The following is an 8,361-nucleotide window of genomic DNA, read 5'->3' as shown; positions in this document are numbered from 1 at the left end:
TGTGGCAAGTTTGGCAGGTGCAGGAATGTTACTGCAGATGTTTTGCTAGTAAGCAAAGTGATCCAGAAGCTTCATAAATGGAACCATAGGACTGAAAAACACAAAGTGTTGAGTAATTTAGTACTTCATGAGACTGTAATTTGAATTTAATCAGTGTGTAAAGTGATCACATAAAAACATTCTAATTTTTCTTCAAAAGAATGTCAATGTAAAAGAACCATTTAGTCCATGTGATGTGTGTGTTTGCACATTTAAATATGGCAAAACATTTCACTCTATAGGCTTGTTGTCAAAGATGCCAATCGTCATGGGTCCTTGTGTGTCTTATAATCGACCATGACTCTCTAGATATGAAAATGTGTGTATTCAAATTGCACCAGTGAGATATGAGAGCTACAGAAAAGGGTAAGACTATCAGCAATTAGCTGAAATTTCATTCTATTCCTTTTCAAAAGTCTTAAAATATAGCGCATCTAGACCACTGTCATGTGTCATGTTACGTTTGTTTATTTATTTATTTATTTATTGAAGCTTGGTGGCCTTGTCACTTTAATTTCATGGAAAACAGCAGCACATTCTGCCAAACATCTTCTTTTTGTGATATACAGAAAAAAGTCATATAGGTTTGAAAGTGTGAATAAATGAAAAATGGTCATTTTTTGGTGAGCCAGCCTAATTTGGCCTTGAGTTAGAATGTCTGACCAAAAGTAATATTCACTGAAAGGAAACACCAAACCCAAACTCATGCAGCAAAATATAGCCTTTTGTATAGGTCTGAAATGAAAAGTGGAAAATCCCAGGAACCCTGCCGTCTTTCAGTGAGGTTTGCATAGTCTCATATATAAACAGTTTGAACTGTTTCCTGTATTTTTTCTGCCTCTGAGAGGGGTTGAATGCACAGGGTTGAGAGACAGCTGGGGGTGGAATAGTGTCTCTCCGAGAGAAGAAAAAAAAACGCATCTGGACGTTCTTTTCACCGAGAATAAACACTGCCTGGTGACCACATAATCATAAACAATGAAACATACACCCTGTAGAGCCCTTGCTATAATAACTGATGTATATGCACATCATCTTTGTCCATTACAAATCCAGCAACACACAAATACCCTCCAACACAGAGTGTTGCTTGAGAATAATGTCTTTTGGACCACTGCTCTATTGTTAAACATGTTGCTGTAGGTCCAGCACTTAAGATTTAAAATCTAGACATTTGCAATCCATATGCGCCAGTTTCTAATGTGTAATAATTCTGCATTACTGGTGGTTCATGAATCATGATACATGTCCATATATCTTCCACACATTTATTTTCATTCAGTCACATTTTTTAATATAAATTAACAATATGCTTCATAATACTACCTCTAAAAACCATTTTAAAGATGTTTATATATACAAACCCGATTCCAAAAAAGTTGGGACACTGTACAAATTGTGAATAAAAACAGAATGCAATGATGTGGAAGTTTCAAATTTCAATATTTTCAATATTTATTCAGAATACAACTTATGACATATCAAATGTTTAAAATGAGAAAATGTATCATTTTAAGGGAAAAATACATTGATTTTAAATTTTATGGCATCAACACATCTCAAAAAAGTTGGGACAAGGCCATGTTTACCACTGTGTAGCATCCCCTCTTCTTTTTATAACAGTCTGCAAACGTCTGGGGACTGAGGAGACAAGTTGCTCAAGTTTAGGAATAGGATTGTTGTCCCATTCTTGTCTAATACAGGCTTCTAGTTGCTCAGCTGTCTTAGGTCTTCTTTGTCGCATCTTCCTCTTTATGATGCTCCAAATGTTTTCTATGGGAGAAAGATCTGGACTGCAGGCTGGCCATTTCAGTACCCAGATCCTTCTTCTACACAGCCATGATGTTGTAATTGATGCAGCATGTGGTCTGGCATTGTCATGTTGGAAAATGCAAGGTCGTTCCTGAAAGAGACGACGTCTGGATGGGAGCATATGTTGGTCTAGAACTTGGATATACCTTTCAGCATTGATGGTGCCTTTCCAGATGTGTAAGCTGCCCATGCCATGCACGCGCATACTCAGAGATGCAACCCCAATTGAGTGCTGATAACACCTACCATCAGAGATGCAGGCTTCTGAAACTGAGCGCTGATAACAAACAATTTTCCAGTTTGCCACTCCATTTAAATGACTCCTTGGCCAGAGAGAAAACGGTCTCCTTGGGTCCTCTTTAGTCCAGATGACATGGCGTCCCAGTTTTTGTGTTTCAAACAATGAACTTATTCAAATTTTGATTCTTCTGACCACAGAACAATTTTCCACTTTGCCACAGTCCATTTTAAATGAGCTTTGGCCCAGAGAAAATGCCTGCGCATCTGGGATATTATGCACTGTAGATGATGATAACTTCAAACTCTTTGCAATTTTTCTCTGAGAAACTCCTTTCTGATATTGCTCCACTATTTTTCGCTGCAGTATTGGGGGAATTGGTGATCCTCTGCCCATCTTGACTTCTGAGAGACACTGCCACTCTGAGAGGCTATTTTTATACCCGATCATGTTGCCAATTGACCTAATAAGTTGCCAATTGGTCCTCCAGCTGTTCCTTATATGTACATTTAACTTTTCCGGCCTCTTATTGCTTCCTGTCCCAACTTTTTTGAATGTGTAGCTCTCATGAAATCCAAAATTACCCAATATTTGGCAGACATTTCAAAATGTCTCACTTTCAACATTTGATATGTTATCTATATTCTATTGTGAATAAAATATAAATTTATGAGATTTGTAAATTATTCCATTCCTTTTTTACTCACAATTTGTACAGTGTCCCAACTTTTTTTGGAATCGGGTTTGTAGAAAGCAATCCTGCCCCTTGTCAGTGGAAATTAATATTAGCTGGCTGAGTCCCAACTGATGGCCTATAAAAAGGTGTCTCATTACGAAGGTGTCACACAAGATACTTCTCATGATGGGTAAAACCAAAGAGCTCTCGGTCTGATGGCACCCATTCACTGTAGAGGATCCATTGATGAACAAAATTTCTCCAAATCTGTTCTGATGAAGAAATAAAAAGTCATCTACATCTTGTATGGCCTGAAGGTGAGTACATTTTCAGCAAATTTTTATTTTGGGGTGAAATATTTCTTTAATTCGACCATTTTTAGGTAATACTTTACCATATTTTAACAATTTCAGTGCTATTCAAGCACTGAATAACCCCAATGGTGCAAGCTGAGTTATGCAGTGAAGTTTAATACTTTAACCCTGAATATGAGCAACATTAATAATGATGCTTGCCCTGCAAAACTCACCACCATGATGCTAGTGCGCATGTTGTGAACAGTTACCACACCACTGCACCATGACCCAATTCAGATCAAAGTGTCTTTCTAGATTTGTTATCAAGCCCTTAACGCATCAAAATTATCTGAGCTTTCCACGTACGGCTGTTTCACAGGAATTCAAGGTTTCTGTGAAAAGATTTAAGTTTAACAGGAGTGTTTACTGCACGCCATGTACTCCGCAAACATAATGTCTCACCACACCAACACAGACTCAGTTACACTCTGTTTTGGAGCTGGACACTTAGTGACAGTCCATACAAAATGTATTGAATGAATGGGCAAAACACTCCCATGCCGTGCCTTGAACACAAATATGTGTTGTGTAGGTGGAGCTGACATTGTTTGCTAGTCGAGTTTTGCTAGCAAGAGTCCACAGAATTACATGTCTGTCTGTGTCAAGCCATGTTTAGGAGGACATGTAATCCAGATTTATCTTTTCCCCCACAACAGAAAAAAAAAAAATTAAGGAGAATTTATAAAATAGCACATTCAATTTGAAATAAGTGGATGAAATATGATGCAATTCTGTGGAGAACACCATTCTGTGGAGAACATAAGAACACCACATGTTTTTAAAGAGCATCACACAAATCATCACAGCGTTGTTTATGTAACAACATCATAAATCCCAATTGTGAGCAATAAAACGTGCTTTTATCCCACAAGAACTTTAATAGTGACACTTTATTGATTTTGTATCTACTCCAAACGGTTAAACGGAGGACATGCGGTGCTTCCAAGTGTCAAGTCACAGTACACACTCATAAAAAAAATAAAAAAGAAAGCACGCAAGCAATCAAAGCAAACTACAATAACCACCCACGGGACACACTTTAACAGGATACGATTAACTGTTATGGGCCTTACATAACTTTGCTTAACTTACAAAACCATTTTAGCAGGGGGAAAGTGTACTGTACCAAAACAAAGAAGACCATAACCTTACATAATAAGAAACCGCTCAGGAAATTGACCGCCACTGAAGAAATATGATCAAAGCACTTACAAAACATTTGACTTTTTCCCTTCATTTTTTTTAGCAGCATGTATGCCACAGAGGTCTACCCCCTCCACCCCCAAAGACTTCCAAGAAATCATTGATCAGTTACTTTAATCTGTCAGAAATCAAGATGATCCTCCACCTCTTATACAACCCATTAACTAGTGTGCTATAGTAATGAGCTGGCACCGGCAGCTGTACGAGAACAATGTATCCACCTTGCCTCCAGCCAGACATCAGATCTTCCTCTCCAATCCAGGCAGTCAACACTCATGCCAGTTTTATGGATTATCCATCCATAGGAATATAACCCTCTCCTCTCATTAATGTTGACTCACTGACGGGTAACTGTACACCGAACTCATGATTCACGGTCCTTTCTTTTCTATAAAGGCCTTCATTAACACCAAAATACACTGTGTACAAAAGTCTTTGTTCCTGTGGTCAGAGCCTGTATAACAATGAACAGAATGTTCTGTCCTGGGTAAGCTGCTATAGAAGAACAAGTCGCCTGAAAGTTTGGAAGGTAGTGAATTGTAGACATTACCATATTAACAAACAGCCAGTATATCACAACCTGATCAAGTTACAAGCATATTTCAACATTAATGCAATCAAAGGAATAGTTCATGCAAAAATTAAAAGTTGCTGAAAACTTACTCAGGACTCTTAGGAAATACAAAACTACAAAAAAAAAAGGTTGAAAAAGTTCAGCCGATTCACTCTTTATATCATTGCCACCATATGTATCATCATATCACCCAGGCCTAACATGCAGTAATGCTTTAAACACATTTGATAAGCTAGTTAATAAAAAACAACAACCGATTAACTATCGAAACTGATTGGCTAACACTGTTCTGTGCTCTTTTCTTCTTTCATGTTAACTGAAGACACATCTGAATGATGCATTATTTTAACATTAATCAACAAGTACAGTTCACCTTAGCTTATTCCAGAAAAGTTGCTTACCCAATGCTGGATGGAGCTGTACAGCTGCAGCTCACGTGATGAATGTTGGAGGGAGGGTGCATGTCTGAACTAGTTGATGAATGAAATCAGCACCCTAATAAAGAGGTTGACTGGCACAAAGTATTTTATGTATTTTGAAAATACAAAAATACTAATCTTAAATGTATTTAAATACAAAATACATTAGATTTTTTCCAAAGGTTTTTAAATACAAAGTAGTATTTTGTATTTTAAATACATGTATCTGAATTACTGCCCATCCCTGCATGAAAGTACACTGGCTTTTTTGTTTAGAACTGTTTCAGACCGTTTTCACTTTCAAACAGTACTTGATCTGTATATTTTTCTCTCCTGATTCAGAGGAGACAACGTAACTCACTATTATGGATAGAGGACTAATTTAAGCTTGTTTGAAGTTAAAAATGCCTTCAATGTGGATTTTTTATTACAGACATGCAGCTTTTCACTTCAAAATAAATTAATTGATGGACTGGAGTCATGTGGATTATTGTGATGTTTTTATCAGCTGTTTGGAAAATCATTCTGATGATGGCACCCAAATTTCTCCAAATGACCAGAAAACTAAGCTCATCTCACATGGCCTGAAAAAGAGTACATTTTCAGCAAATGTTCATTTCTGGGTGAACTATTCCTTTAATAAATAAGTAATGATTGTTAGTGATTGTAGACAGATGTTGCCATATCAAGAAACTCAATATATCACAACATTTTCAACTACAAGCATATTTTAACATTAATGCAATTAACATTTTAACATTATTACACTTACAACATAAATTCTGCAGCATTAACTAGTTCTAGTAATGCTTTGGATTAAAACATTCTTTCTATTTATGATGGTCGAGATTAAAACAGACTTCTCTAACATAAATTAAAATTAGCCTTGTTCATAAACTAGCTAAGTCATGGAGAAGAATTAAAGGTTAATATGTTAAAATGTTAAAGTCCATTATCTAATGTATCTGTTACAGTTGCAAGTTAGTTTAAAGGAAGCAACACAATCAAGAATCTCTACAAGTGCAGGTCATTGAGGGCACTGAGTGTATCCTCCAGACATGACTTTCAAAGGGTGAGTAAGTTCATATCTACATAACACATATGGCCCAAATAATTTCCATGAAGGGTTATTTGCACCATTCCATACCTCAACCCATGTGTTTAACTATTCAAAGTTAATTTACCTTTAGATCTCACCCAGGTCACCTCAGAAATACCCTTTTCTTTAGTACAGTTTCAGGAAACTATGTAATTTTAATAAAAAAATAAATGAAAAAAAATATATATTTTTTAAAGGTACAGTAGTTCAAGTCAATAGGTATTAACATTTTGTCATTATAACTTGATGAAATAGGCTAAGTTTGATTAAATAAGGCACCAATATGCCATCCCATAATACCTGAAACATTGTTACCATAATTTTATAGTGAATTTCTAGCACAGCAGTCTCAAATTTACCAGGATATTTTTACAGTACAATAATGAATGCTAAAAAAAAAAAAAAAAAAAAAAAAAAAAAAAGCTATTTTGGCTCCTAATGAGCTACTTGTTAACTTGTTAGCTAAGAGCCTGCTGGTTAGCAATAACATCAGGAAGTATAAATGATACATTTTAAATCAACAATATTGTTCTATCGATGTATAACAATTGCTGCACAAAGTCTGTTGTTATCTCTAATGTTCATCAAATCTTGATTGGAACAAAGTGAAGTCTGTTAGAATAATACTTGGACTTGAATAGGAGCAGATTTTAAGAGAGAGAAAAGTGGTGTGTAAAGAAGTTGTTTGTCAGTTACTGTAGGATGTTGTGGTAGACACTTGGATATCAAATGGCAATTCCACTAACGAACAGGCTGAAAGCCGCTCTTTATTCCACTGACTCGCATGCTTGACACCTGGAGGTCGCAGGTTCACATTTCCTGAAACAAAGAAAAAAATAGGAGAAGATCAGAGACTGTCGATCATGGCATGAAGCCTTTGTTTATGTCTCAACAAAACTGACAGCAGAGCATCACTCCAAACTTGAACCTAAGTCAGCCCACCTATAAATAGCAGTCTGTGTGATAAGACAGCCTGAATGTCTGGCCAGATTTGATATTAACTGGTTTAATGTCTCATCCCTATAGAGATAGGGCAAAATATTTTTTTATCCCAAATGACTAAAAACATACAAGCATTTCATTGTATTTTATTTTAACAGCCATCAACATTGCCAGAATGCTGCATGATCAGATTAAAAGGGTGATGATTTAACACAAATCTGCATGCATTGTAAAATATGAAAATGTATTTGTTTTATTATATACAGTGTACACACTACCATTCAATAGTTTGCAGTCCAAAAATATCTTATGCTTACAAAGGCTACATTTATTTGATCTAAAATACAGTAAAAACAGAAATTTTTAAATATTCGGATTTTAAATTGTTTTCTACTTTAATATATTTTCGAAAGTCCTTTTATTCCAGTGATAGCAAAGCTAAATTTTTAACAGCCATTTCTCCAGTCTTTAGTGTCACATGATCCTTCAGAAATCATTGTAACATGCTGATTGGGTGGGTTTTTTTATTATAAATTTTTATATATTAAAAAAAACCATATGCATGACATTATACGTAACACACTTCCCATTTAACTGCTAAATACTCATGATATTCAAGATTCAACAGCAAAAATAAATAAATAAATTGTTGCTGTTGTTACTTCATTAACTGTTCAGTGTGTGAAACTCATCATGTTCTCTCCTGCTCTTCTGCTGCTCTGGGTTTCTGTTTTTCTCATCATGAGAACTGGCCTGCTCTGGTGTAAAGAGGAAACAATTGATGCACTGAGGGAGCAAACGTGGTGGGTTCAACCACAGGTCTTGATAACGTTTTGAGGATCTTTAATACATGTAATAAATTATGTTTTACCTCAGTTAAAACTGATGCATTGAAACATGTTCATCCATACAAACATACACATACATACATATTAGGCTCCAGTATCCCCAAGACCCCACATACACATCCATCCATTTTTCAAGCCGCTTGTCCTCATGGGGC

The sequence above is a fragment of the Cyprinus carpio genome, chromosome A17 (assembly GCF_018340385.1).
Source record: "Cyprinus carpio isolate SPL01 chromosome A17, ASM1834038v1, whole genome shotgun sequence".
NCBI lineage: Eukaryota > Metazoa > Chordata > Actinopteri > Cypriniformes > Cyprinidae > Cyprinus > Cyprinus carpio.
Note: the sequence above shows the minus strand (reverse complement) of the source record.